Below are 14669 nucleotides of genomic sequence, written 5' to 3'. Positions count from 1 at the left end.
AGCTGGTGCATATCATGTGAAAATCATTCTTAAAGCTTTAACACTAGTTCTGTTTTCCTGCAGGTACAAGATAAAACTGAAAATGTGTGCTTTTTGATGAGTTGTAATGCTTCAATAATTAGCCAAATCCTGGGTCTTGTAAAGCTTTGACTTTTATATTTTACAACGGACCAAATAAATGTGACTGCTTTCAAATTATTCTTTGTTTATGGTTTCTTTCATTGTAAGAGAACATTAAGTTTTTCACCACAGCTGTTATTTTTTTAAAGAATATTAACTTCTCCACACATTTAAACTATCAACAATGGTTTAAACAATCAACTATCAATGATGGTTCTGTATGTTTCTGGTTATTGTCCTGCTGTATAACCAAACGTACTTGACTTTGATGGCACAAAATGTTGGCCGGACGTTTGCCTGCAAGACTTTTTGGTAGACAGTAAAATCATTGTTTCATTAATCAAAGCATCTCATCCAGGTCCTGAATCCAGCCCCAGACACATCACACTGCCTCCATCTTGTTTGACTGTTGGAATGTTGTTCTTTTTATCAACCGCTGTGTTTTTTTTTACACCAAATATAACAGATTAACTTTTGTTTTGTCATCCCACAGAATATTTCTGGAAAAGGGTTGAAAGAGTGCTATTTTCAGTGTCTTTCTTATGGTTGAATCATGAACTCTCACCTGAACTGAGGCTGGACTTGATATCATTCTGGGTCCTTTTGTGACCTCCTGGATGAGACTTTTGCTGTAATTTTGGTTGGCTGACCACTCGTGGGGAGTTCCCAGTTTTCTCCATTTGTGGATAATGGCTCTGACCATGGTTCACTGGAATCCCTAAGGATTTCAATCACTTTCTCACTTGCTCTTGAATTTCTTTGCATGTATATTTCTCTTTTAGATCATGTAGCCTACTTCACTTTTTTTTTTTCTTTCTGACGAGCACCAGTGATTTCTTTTTTTAATAATTTGGCAGTAATCGGGCCTAGGTGTGACCAGTGAAATTAAACTACGATTTTTAAAAGTGAGTGATCACAGTAAACTCATAATTTAACAAGAGGGTGGTGGTATAGAGTATAAGTATAGAGACAAGATAGAACATGTGGTGGACTGGTGCAAACATAACAATCTTGCATCAATTTGAAGAAGACCAAGGAGATGTTCGTGGACTTCAGGAAGGACACCCAACACCCCCACTGCACATCGAAGGAGCAGCAGTGAAAGTGGTCTCCAGCTACAAGTACCTTGGAGTCCACCTTTCCGAGGACCTGGTGCCGAAACACTTTGTTTGCTCAATAAGGCACATCACAACACAGTAAAGAAGCAATAATTTTGTGGGAGGCTAGTCACACAAAAACATCGTTTAATTGAACTTGTTTTTTATCCATCCATCCATTTTCTGAGCCACTTCTCCTGACAAGGGTCACGGGCGTGCTGGAGCCTATCCCAGCTATCTTTGGGCAGGAGGCGGGGTACACCCTGAACTGGTTGCCAGCCAATCGCAGGGCACACATAAACAAACAACCATCCGCACTCACATTCACAACAACGGGCCATTTAGAGTCTTCAATTAACCTACCATGCATGTTTTCGGGATGCGGGAGGAAACTGGAGTGCCCGGAGAAAACCCACGCAGGCACGGGGAGAACATGCAAACTCCGCACAGGCGGGGCCAGGGATTGAACCCAGGTCCTCAGAACTGTGAGGCAGACGCTCTAACCAGACGGTCACCGTGCTGCCAACTTGTTTTTTAATAAGTATATTTTTTTCTCTGCCAATTTTATAAACCTATTTTAATTGTGTGCTTTTGTGTTATTTTGTGCCTCATTACTCTTACTAAGCATCGTCATATTGGTCTGATGTCGTATGTACAATATATATTGGGGGTCCTTGGTTTACGCTGGAATTCCGTTTTATGGTGGCGATGAAACCCCAATTTTTACATAAGTCGGAACGCGTTGTAGTCTATCACTAACCTACGCGAACACAGTGGTAATGTCATAATTACAGCAAATATTAATATGAAAAACACCTTTAAGCCATAAATATAAGACAATCAAATGAAAAACAGAAAGTATATGGCAGGAATTGGCCATGCTTTCTTGTGTAGCACGCGAGGACACCCTGTACATATATACACACGCATACATGTGCATTATTTGCATGTAATCTGGTCTACCTGATGCGTGATCTTCATTTCAGTCATTTCTGTGCAGTTCCTTAGGTAATTTCTTTCATCTTCATCATAGCTTTTCATAACAATTTAATAGTTCTAAAATAACTGACGAGTAACAATTGTTCTACCATCGTCTATGTTTCATTTTCAAACCATGTCTCATATAAGTGGTCAGTTAATAATCATCAATTATTATTGGCTTGTAATATTGTCTTTAAAATACCAGAGATATAGTGTAACTCTCAGGCGTGTGCTGGAGACTCATCTAAAACTCAGTTACATTTTGTTATTCCTGTAGCTTTGACTTTAATATCCTGCTTTCAACACATTCAGATTTATGGAGGAGCCATTTAAACATCCATGAGAGGTTTATGAACCCCAGTAAAATGTTATTCTGTTCAGTCTTCCAAATGGTCAAACCACAAACCATCCAATTGTGGCATTAGCAGTCAGCATTGACCTGTTTTTCTGTCGTAGCCTGCTCCCATGGCTTCCAGTTAAAACTCAGAAGACAGGCCTCCAGCGCAAACCTTTGCTCATATGGGACCGCAATCTCTGCCAAGCACTTTTTATTCCACAACAATCCAGCAAATATGGACATGGCCCATTGCCTTTTATTGGTTCAGGCCCTTTGAACTCTTGCCTTGAACACAGCATCTCACGTTCTAACCAAGGATTAAATTAGGTCAGATATTTTTTGGCATTTCATGTGGTCTTTACTTTTCTGTTTGTCTGTGGTAAAATCTTTGGTGCAAAATGAATATAAATATCGACAGACATCTTGACTAACCCTATGACTTTTATCAATTGAATATTGAACAAGGGGTTGCATTCAAAGAAAAATTAAAACATTATAATTTGGTTGGAGTAACTTTTGCATTATCCATCATTCCATTTTCTGGATCGCTTATCCTCACTAGGGTCGCGGGCATGCTGGTTTCCCCGAACTCCTCTCATGCCCAAGTTTTTGCATCAGCAACAACTAAAGCTGCATTACGCTTGGCCTGCCGGTAACCATCAGTTGTCTCCAGATTCCCACAGGCAAAAAAGGCCCGATAGAACCCCTTCTTCAGCTTGACGACATCCCTCACTGCTGGTATCCACTACTGACTTTAGGGATTGCCATCACGAAAGGCACCAAGCACCTTCTGGCTATAGCTCCGGTCGGCCGCCTCAACAATGAAGTCATGGAACATTGCCCAGTCATACTCAATGTCCACCCCCTTCACATGGGATGTGGTCAAAGTTATTCTGGAGGTATGAGTTGAAAACTGCTTCCTCCTGATGGGGGACTCTCCCAGACATGCCCAGCAGACCCTCACAATACATTTGGGTCTGCCTGATCGGACTGTCATCTTTCCCAACACCAAACAGGTGGTGATAGGTTGACAGCTTCACCCCTCTCTTCACTCAAGTGTCCAAGACATGCAGCTGATGACATGACCAAAAAGTCGATCATCGATCTATGGCTAGGCTCTAGGGTGTCCTGGTGCTAAGTGCACATATGGACCCGGGTACCAGAGCCCAAGATGTGTATGGAGGTGAACCTGACTGTAGCTAGTCTGGACTTCTCATCCTCGTACACCAACTCAGGCTCTTTCCCTCCCAAAAAGGTGAGATTCCACGTTCCTAGAGCCACTTTATGTCACTGGGGATAAATAAATAATGTTCTGTCGGATAACACAATAGAAACAGATATATGGTCAGAAGCATGATCTCAGATTTAGAGGGGCGGATTCTCACCCCAGCCGCTTCACACTCGGTTGCAAACTGCTCCAATGAGAGTTGGAGAGCACGGCCTGATGAAGCCAACAGAACCACACCATCTGCAAAAGCAAAGATGCAATACTGAGGCCACCAAACTGGACACCCTCTACGCCTCGGCTGTGCCTAGAAATTCTGTCCATAAAAATTATGAACAGAATCTGTGACAAAGGGCAGCCTTGGCGGAGTCCAACCCTCACTGGAAAGTTCGACTTACTGCCGGCTACGCGCACCAAACTGGTCGTACAGGGACTGAACAGCCTGTATCAGGGGTTCGGTATCCCATATTCCCGCAACACCCTCCACAGGACTCCACGAGAGACACGGTCAAACGCCTTCTCCAAGTCCACAAAACACATGTAGCCTGGTTGTGCAAACTCCCAAGCACCCTGACGAGGGTGAAGTGCTGGTCCACTGTTCATCAGCCAGAACGAAAAACCACACTGCTCCTCCTGAATCTGAGATTCGACTTCCCAATGGACCCTCCTCTCCAGCACCCCTGAATAGACCTTACCAGGGAGGCTGAGGAGTGTGAGCCCCCTGTAGTTGGAACACACCCTCCAGTACCCCTTCTTAAAGAGGAGGACAACCCCCCAAGTCTGCCAATCAAGAGGCACTGTCCCAGAAGTGCACGCGATGTTGCAGAGGCGGGTCAACCAGGACAGCTCTACAACATCCAGAGCCTTTAGGAACTCCGGGCGAATCTTATCCACACCTGGGGCCTTGCCACCGAGGAGCTTTTTAACCACCTCGGTGACCTAAACCCCAGAGATAGGAGCGCCCGCCTCAGAGACTGCAGACTCTGCTTCCTCAAGGTAAGGCATGTCGGTGGAATTGAGGAGGTCTTCGAAGTATTCTCCCCACCGACTCACAACGTCCCGAGTCAAGGTCAGCAGCACCCCATCCCCACTATAGACAGTGTTGATGGTGCACTACTTCCCGCTCCTGAGACGCCGGATGGTGAACCAGAATTTCTTAAAAGCCGTCCGGAAGTTGTTCTTCACGGCCTAACCAAACTCCTCAGCGACCATCAAAGCTGTATTCCGCTTGGCCAGCCGGTACCCATCAGCTGCTCCTTCTTCAGCTTGACGGCATCCCTCACCACTAGTGTCCACCAACAGGTTCGGGGATTGCCGCCACGACAGGCACCTTATGGCGACATCTCTGGTTGGCCATATCGGCAATAGAGGCGTGGAACATGGTCCACTTGGACTCAATGTACCCCGCCACCCCCGAGACGTGGGTGAAGTTGTGCCTTGAAACTTCTTCTGACAGGGGATTCTGTCAGACGTTCCCAGCAGACCCTCACAATATGTTTGGGCCTGCCAGGTCAGACCAGCATCTTCCCCCACCATCGGAGCCAACTCACCACCAGGTTGTGATCAGTCGAGAGCTACGCCACTCTCTTCACTCGAGTGTCCAAGACATGCGGCCGCAAGTCCGATGAAACGACCACAAAGTCGATCATCGAACGGCGACCTAGGGTGTCCTGGTGCTAAGTGCACATGTGGACACCCTTATGCTTGAACATGGTGTTCTTTATGGACAATCCATGATAAGCACAGAAGTCTAATAACAGAACACCACTCGGGTTCTGATCGAGCGGGCCGCTCCTCCCAATCACGCCCTTCCAGCTCTCTCTGTCATTGCCCACATGAGCATTGAAGTCCCCCAGCAGAACGATGGAGTCCCCAGCGGGAGCGCTTTCCAGCACCCCCTCTAAGGACTCTAAAAAGGGTGGGTACTCTGAACTGCTGTTTGGTGCATAGGCACAAATAACAGTCAGGACCCATCCCCCCACCCGAAGGCAGAAGGAGGCTAGCCTCTCGTCCACCGGGGTGAACCCCAATGTACAGGTGCCGAGTGGAGGGACAATAAGTATACCCACACCTACGCGCTGTGATAATTCATGTAATTTAATGTCTTCCTATTGGTTGGTTTACTGTCCGCCATCAAAGCAGCAGGGATAAGACGGACCGTGAGCTTGTTTCTCAAAATGTCTGACACTGCTTCATGACTTTTACAGCCCGCCTTTGGTTGCAAGACTTGAATTTTTGCTACTGTCTCTCTGTTAGATATGATCTTTGATTAAGACCACTGTTTTTGAGCTACAATGACTTGTGGCTTTTGTGCAACACTTCGTCAAAAAGAGAGACCAGCAACAACAGAGGGTGTTGAGAGAAGAACAATGTGCGAAAAGAAGAAACACATTCTGCTTATCTGAAAACAGAAACAAGAAAACCCGACCAAGAGTTACAGTAACATACTGTATACTTGTTTAATGTATAACTATCTGTCATTCAAAGGGAAAAGTATCAACAGCCCTCGCAGAACAACAGCAAACCCCCAAAAATGAATTCCCCCCCAGAAGCAACAGAGGGTTGATCGTAGACTGATCGCTGCGTAAGAACAAAGACTGTGAAGGTCACAATGCCAGAGTCCACCCAAGAACATAACTATGGGAAGTGAGAGATGTTGAAACAGATGTTTTTTATATTGCCCTTGAGGCGTGAAGTTGATGGCTACTCTGTTCCCTTAACGCAGCACACTATGCTGTTGGAGGAATTCAATTTCATCAGTCCCAAATTACTCACAATTTGTGCCTCAGCATCATCTCACATGACTCAAGAGCTATGCTGCCAGGGGAGTCATCATCCATCTCCGTGCCCTACAACGGATAATATGAGTGGGTTTCAGTGTCCTCTGGCAGTCTATTAAAATGAGGATTCAACGCCATCGTAATGTAAATTTACATATGATGTTCAGACTAGAAAGCAAGGAAAGGACACATATCCCGTGAACAATAGCATTAGAAACACAGACTGCTGGGGAAATTTGTTTATATGTGCCCTGTGATTGGCTGGTGACCAGTTCAGGGTGTACCCCTCCTCTCGCCCAAAAATACTTGGGATAGGCTCCAGCACGCCTGAGGATCAGCTGTAAGGAAAATGGATGGATGTTGAGAGAAAAAGGAATATTTAAGAAATCTAGAACAAGAACAAATATAAAAAAGAGCTGTAATATATACAATCAGCTTCCTAAATCATTACTATTATAGTAGTCTGGTATGTTCGCAGAATTAGGGGTAGGACCTGATAGTTTTTTTTTTTTTTTACTTCTTCCTACTCTTTTTAACATATACATTGTACATTCCTTTGATCATTATTTTATATATATATTGTTGTTGCTTTGTTTAATTTTTCCATTGGTCACAAGTATCTTGTGTTGATTTTTTTTTTCTGTATATGTTCAATACATATAAAAAAAATAGAGATTTTCTTCCCCTTCAGTGATTATATTGTTTTCATGTGTGTTTTGTAGTTATGAAAGGGTTCAACAAGCTCACCTTTGAAAAAACGTTACCTGAGACCACCGCGTCACGCTGTTTCAACAATTGTTACAGGAGAGAGTCTCCCTGACTGGTCAATGGTGAGTATTAATATAAATTTGTCCTGCATGTGAACTGACATTTTTAAGTAGTCTTGCTACACCGTTGTCCTTTCTCTCACTCAGGTGTTGCAAACTCAGCTCAGCAGAGGCCAAGGTGAGTTTTCCATCAATCTTATGGGTGTCTCAAGAAATAATAACGTGCAAATTTATATAATGTAATTCTAATCATCCATGCTTCAGTCAGGACATTACTGAGTAAATATATTGTTTTCTATTTCTAAATGATTCAGGTCTATTTGTAGTCATTTTGATTTCTTGTACACATATGTCAAAATCTGTAAAAAAAAAAAAAAAAAAAAAAGAATGTTATGAGTAGTTAGGGTTGTGTGTGAAATGCATTTAATAGTTATTTACATGTGAGATTCTTTCTGAAGGACACTGCCCGATCAAGGTTACAATGACACGAGCCAATGCCATAAAAACAAGCGTTATACAGGGCACTGATATTTATGAACTGGAAGGAGATACACAATGTAACACTTTGATTTCTGAGTGGCAATTGTGAAGAGGGAACCATTCATTTTCAGGTCTTTATTTATAACAATTGTACAATTTCAAAATAGCAGAGGTAAATGGGCAGACATTCCATCCATCCACCCATTTTCTTTACCGCTTATCCTCAATGGGGTCGCGGACTGCTGGAGCCTATCCTAGCAATCTTCGGGCGGGAGGCGAGGTATACTCTGAACCGGTCGCCAGCCAATCGCAGGTCACATAGAAACAAACAACCATTCACACTCACATTCACATCTATGGGCAATTTAGAGTCTTCAATCAACCTACCACGCATGTTTTTGGGATGTGGGAGGAAATCGGAGTGCCTGGAGAAAACCCACGGAGGAACGGGGAGAACATGCAAACTCCACACAGGCGGAGCCGGGATTTGAACCCTGGTCCCCAGAAGTGTGAGGCAGATGTGCTAACCAATCGTCTACCGTGCCGGCTCAGACATTCCTGGAAGTAATTTAAAAACAAAGATGTTTCAAATGGATCAGCAAATAATTATAAAGTAATATAACTTGCAAATTTCTACTGCAGCAATGCTTTGAAAATATGAAATGTGGTTCCTTGTTATCTGCTTTGTCTGAATCCTATATAATGTCCTTGTAGATTTTCCACATTACATATTGGCAATAAGCGGCCTTGGTGGAATTGTCTGTTGTTCTCTTCGAAGTCACGAAGGTCATCAGCTGTCCGGATGTCATTCCACATTTGTCTGGCTCTGCGTAAAACTCCCTCTTTCAAGATGGTGTCCATGAGGTTTGTAATGTGTCTGCAGTTATGGCAGACACCAGTCCGTTAAACAGGGTCGTTGAAGAGTCGGAGGAGCTTTCCCAGATGTCAATACATGAAGCTGGGGTCACCTCACTGAAATTTATTCATCAAAATATGTGATTACTCTAAACTGAGTCTGTCAGCTCTCTCCTGTAAAGCAAGACATTATGCTGATTATATTTTGTATTTGTGAAATTGGCTTTCCATTGTTACAAATATTTCATCTCTTCTTTCTGATGTCCACATATAAAAGCCGTTTAAACAAGTATTTCTCTCTTACCCATCCCATCAATAAAAAATTAATAAATATACTACGGTAGCATTTTTTTTTTATGTTTTCATTGTTGTACACTTACACGCAGGGGTGTTAAACAATTTTTTTTCACAGGCCACATTGTAGTTACAATTTCCCTCAGATGGCGGTTATGCCTGGAAATAAGTATTTATTTGACGCATATTACCTGTACATACACAACAAATTGATGGATAACTCGTTTTGAAAGCAGATGTCACTATTCTGTTAACTAGTCATCAAGTTACTGTAAAAATGGGTTTGGTAACAAAAAATGCTTTTGTGACAGCTCAGTTAGTGTGGTTTTAACATATGAGAATTTGGAAGCTTTGGGACAATTTTTAGCAAGAATCATGGAAGTAGACAGTTTCCTTTCACCTGTGATTTACAGTTTCTAAAAACATATTTGTGTGTAAACGCGTGTGTAGAAATCATTTGATTGTTATACAGTGTGCATAGCGTACCTCCTCATCTGCTACTCAGAGATGTACTCGGCCAGGGGTTGTCGTCGGCCGGGGTCACCAGTAGCCGTGCTCTCCTCTTGGGAACTCTCTACAACAAAGGATATAATAAATTTACCTGACGTTTCCTCTACTCCAATGTCGAGTATTATTTATACCTTTTATAAAAGCTAGTTGTTGCTTAATAAGCGGGTTATCAATCAAACGAACGTTTTTAACTACAAAGCCACAACTTTTTACTTACTGGTAAAAGAGACATGCTGAAAATGGCAAACTTGCTATGAGGTGACCACAGGAAAGCCAGCTGGTGACTTGCATACACGCCGATGAGGGGCGTGGCTTCGGCCAGAGACTCGGAGGGAGGGGATTGAGGCTACGTTCAAATCTTGCCAGCATTTTGAATATGACGTATTTCACCTTTAATGTTTTTCTTTGCTTTCATTATTAAAATGTTTCTTTATTATCTTTTATATTCTTTGTATAAGTGGAGGGAGACTAGCAAAGTAAGAATTTCATTGCTTTGTAGTGCTACCATTGTGTCTTTACTGTGCAAATGACAATAAATATATCACCCATTTTAGCCTCACCCCATTCTTTCATTTGCTTTTAAAGCCTTGAATGGCCTTGCCCCATCGTACCGCTCTGAGCTGCTGCACCCCTACATTCCCCGCCGCTCTCTCAGGTCAGCTGACCAGCTGCTCCTGACAGAGGTCAGAGCCAGGCTTAAACTTAAGAGGTGAACCAGCGTTTGCTGATGCAGCTCCAAAACTATGGAATGTTTTGCCACTCCACATCAGACAAGCCTCATCTTTTTACCCTGGCTTTTAACTTTTAACAGTTAGTGTGTCTGATGTGATGTGTATGTGTTGTGTTGGCAGTGCATTTTATTTTATGTTGATTTTACCTACTTCATTATATGTATCTTTTATCTCATTTTATTTGATTTCATTTTATTGTTTTTATCCTTTAGAATTTTTTTGCTGTGTTTGTATTGTATTGTACAGCACTTTGGGAACCTTGTGTTTGTTTAAATTGTACTATATAAATATGCTAACATTTGAGATGGAAATGTGAAAGGATCTGAGTATATTTTATGAATGGATTTGAGGATAGTATGTGACTAGATTTGACATGTTTATCCGAGCTTATTTGAGCTGTATGTGTGCAGACGTTTGACGTGTATGTGACCGTGTATTTATATGAGTTGAAAAGGAAGTGGTTTCAAAAGAAAATATGGCATTGACCAACAGCCATAAAGTATAATAATAACCCTAACCTAAGCAGTAGCGTTACATAGCATTATACTGTATAGTACATACATATATATTATTAATGTATATATGTAGTATACTTGTTGATTATTGTGTTACAATAACGCTTTTCCTCATTGATTTAAAATTACTGCTTTTAATGTGTAAGTGCTGTAGGATATGACGATTGGTCGGCCAATCAGAAGCCGTCTCGTGTACGACGTAGGGCTTGTCTGGCTCGTCTATCAAGAGTGAGACGCCATTAATCAGACGCGGATGCTGCTGAAATGTACCTTTCGGGCTAAAGCGCAGTGGACGTGTGTTTACTACTGGACTTAAGACAAAGTTTCAATGCGTTACAATCTGAAATGTATACGGTTCATTGCAGGCAGGATGGCCGGATAGTCGCATTTAAGCTCCCCTGCGCTGGTATACCTAATGAAGTGGCCAAAGAGAATGAAGGAATTTAATTGTCGCAGTGAAACTCGTGTCATAGATATGCAGTCAAAACTACACACATCCATTCATCCATTTTCTGAGCTGCTTATCCTCACAAGGGTCGCGGGAGTGCTGGAGCCTATCCCAGCTATCTTTGGGCAGGAGGCGGGGTACACCCTGAACTGGTTGCCAGCCAATCGCAGGGCACATACAAACAAACAACCATCCGCACTCACATTCACACCTACGGGCAATTTAGAGTTGTCAATTAACCTAGAATGCATGTTTTGGGGATGTGGCAGGAAACCGGAGTGCCCGGAGAAAACCCACGCAGGCACGGGGAGAACATGCAAACTCCACACAGGCGGGGCCAGGGATTGAACCCCAGTCCTCAGAACTGTGAGGCAGACGCTCTAACCAGTCGGCCAACGTGCCGCCTTCTTCAGTACTCAAAGTGATTAAACAATGAAGTACGTTACAGAGGGCAAATTCCCGCCTAATTTCTTCATTAAAAATCACTTTATTGCTTGAATTAATTTGCTTTACGTTATATTTTAGTTTCTCAATATGGGGATTTTTTTTTATTTGCTATGTGCTATAATCATCAAAATAATACATATTTTAAGTATGAAATACTTTACTCTGAGTGCGAGTGTGCAGTTCATCTCAATAGTTTCACTTTTTGAATTTAACTAGCTAATAAAAGATTTACACTATTCACGTGTGAGCATAATCGACATGTGCGTGAGCATGATTGACATGAACTCGTGAATGCCAGTGATGTGTGCGAGAATGTGATGGACGTGCTCACGTGAACGCATTTGAGTAGTGTTAATGAGAGTGTTTGAGTAGTGTTAATGAGAGTGTTTGAGTAGTCCTTATGAGCGCAAGACTCGTGCATATGAGAGTGTTTGAGTAGTGTTAATGAGAGTGTTTGAGTAGTCCTTATGAGCGCAAGATTCCTGCGTATGACAGTGTTTGAATTATGAGAGCCTTTCAGTAGTTTGTGTGTGTGTGAAAGCATTTGAATAGTAAGTGTGAGAGCTAATCCTGAATAATGTCCCTAACGGCCCCTCATACACCAAAGAGGTGTGATTTATTGACAACAGAGGATGTCTGGAAATCATTTGAAGGCGTGTAAATGTCATTGAAAAGGACACTTTAAATATGAAAAGCCCCGACACCAGCGGTCCCCAACCGTTGCTGCACGGTGGACCGGTTTCACATTTGACGGACTGGGATACTGACCGTTATATAGAATGTTTTTTTTTTTCTTTTTTTCTTTTTTTTTTTTATATTAGTGGGAGCCCTGCCCTTGTTTCTCTTCAATGAGATGGTCTCATCTTGAAGTATTTTGTTTCTTTTGAAAAACTCTAAGACTTGTCTTTTAATCCTACATGCATGTGCTTAAGCAGTTTTGATGAATATGTCCCATAGTGAGTTACTGTATTGTATTTCTTTCATTATTATTCTGTACACATTGTATTCTCTCAAGGAGAAATTCAAATTACAATCTGCTGCATATATATATTGCACAACACACTGAGAATGAGATCACACAGATGCGGGCATGCAAGGAGAGATGTCAGATTGAAAGGGGTGCAAACACTGTTGCACTTCTTGAGCTGAGTGGGGACAGTGCCTTGGTCAAGGGCACCTCCACACTAGCCAGGAAGCATTTTTATATTTGCCAGCAGCGGGATTCGAACCGTGGCCCACCGACTCTAAAGAAAGCAAGTCCTTAAAGATAATGAAATGATACATTCTTAGTCTGGCTAGCGAGTTGTATATTCCAACTCTTTGTGTGATCTGTCACTCTGTGAATTTGACGGCATTCAGTGTATGTATATTAATGTAATTTTACAGAAAACACCAAACTACTCAGCAATCTACTTAAACCTGCACTTCAGACCGTTACTGTTTGTATATGAAGATGGCATTAACATAAGCATTGTGGTATAAATCAAACAGAAGCCACTACTACTTGTTTAAAGTTTAATTGTCCAGCAAAATTTTAAATAGTGATATACTTTGCAAAATAAAACAGGCAGTATTCTGGGTCACTAACATCTCAATACAATGCTCTACTGTGCTTTGATGTAAAATAACTGCAGTATGTTGGAGTGACTCACCATTTTAATAGATCATCCTCAGCATACGTCAAATCTCTCCTCCCCTTCACGTCACTCGTTCACCCTCGAAGGTTATATTTCAGTTGAGTGTAATACGTCAGCAGCCCTCAAACCACACAAATGCTTCTTTTTTTAACTACAGCCTCTCCATGTCTCTTTTATGAGGCTTCTGCCATAGCAGGATAACTCTTTGGGTTGCGGAATGAAAGGGCCACTGCTGCTGACAAAATAAATCATGAGTTCAGCGACAATGGCAACAGTATGATTCTCCATACTCCACTATCCCAAACCCTTGTTGTAATCCTCTATTCCTTCTGTTTTGGAGATCACTTTTGCTTTCCTTCAATTGGTTGTGTCAGCTTTGGTCCATGAACACTAAGACAACCTGACAAATATGGTTGTGCTTCTGGCCCAGAACTGAGAACAAAACCAAGGCAATACTTTAATTGTTGCAAGACTATAGACAGTCGTAGTAAATTTGTTTTGTCATCCATCCATCCATTTTCTGTACTGCTTATCCACACTAGGGTCGCAGGCGTGCTGGAGCCTATCCCAGCTGACTTCGGGCGAAAGGCGGACTACACCCTGAACTGGTCGCCAGCCAATCAATCAGAATATATTAACACAGATACCAAGCGAAAAGTTGCAGTGGGATCTAGCAGGTTGTGATTTCCCGCCCATCCATTTACAATATGTGAGCTGAATGCATGTGATATGTGTACTTTGTCACATAGATGTGAATGGTCCTGGTTACGTAAATGCTGAGTAATTGACAATGACTGATGCAAGAGAGGTCTACTCTACACATCCAAGTTGCAAAGTGAAACAACTGAAAAAAGATGACCTCATCAAAGTCTGATAACTATATGTGGAAATATGTTTTTTTTCTAATTTGAACTTTTAAAACCTAAACACATTTTGGAAGAACAAATCTGAAAAAAGAAAAGAAAATCATGATGAAATAAAGCTATGGTATGAGGACAAACTCATAATATAGGATAAAAACATTGGAATTGTTTCAAGCATTAAGTTACAATTTCGAAAGATTACAAAAGATACGAATTTAAGGTTAATGTTGCCCTCAAAACAGAAAAAGCCTTAAAAATACCAGGTCCCAATAGATGGAATTTCATTATTTTTCTGGAAACTAAATTTGGCAAAATTTCTGGCATCTGATATACTGTATGTTTGGAATTGTTCCTTTTAGTTATCCATCCATCCATCCATCCATTTTCTGTACCGGTTTTCTGCTGGAGCCTATCCCAGCTATCTTCGGGCGGGAAGCGGGGTACACCCTGAACTGGTCGCCAGCCAATCGCAGGGCACATATAAACAAACAACCATTTGCGCACATATGCACACCTATGGGCAATTTAGAGTCTTCAATCAACCTACCGTGCATGTTTTTGGGATGTGGTAGGAAACCGGAG

The 14669-nt window shown here is 42.0% G+C and overlaps 1 long non-coding RNA gene across 2 annotated transcripts; it reads right to left on the bottom strand.

The window, feature by feature from the left end:
* Nucleotides 1–7884: 7884 nt before the first annotated feature.
* On the bottom strand, nucleotides 7885–9744 carry LOC133402083 (uncharacterized). 2 transcript variants are annotated; one of them, XR_009768492.1, is made up of 3 exons: nucleotides 9664–9744; nucleotides 9423–9510; nucleotides 7885–8816 (listed from the first exon to the last, which is right to left on the bottom strand). It is a non-coding gene; the product is annotated as an uncharacterized LOC133402083 (long non-coding RNA). The 2 variants fall into 2 exon arrangements; XR_009768493.1 differs by having other exon boundaries at nucleotides 7885–8759.
* Nucleotides 9745–14669: the final 4925 nt, after the last annotated feature.

The sequence above is a fragment of the Phycodurus eques genome, chromosome 4 (assembly GCF_024500275.1).
Source record: "Phycodurus eques isolate BA_2022a chromosome 4, UOR_Pequ_1.1, whole genome shotgun sequence".
NCBI classification, from domain to species: Eukaryota; Metazoa; Chordata; class Actinopteri; order Syngnathiformes; family Syngnathidae; genus Phycodurus; species Phycodurus eques.
The sequence above is the reverse complement of the archived record's forward strand: the minus strand, read 5'-3'. Positions and strand labels throughout refer to the sequence as shown.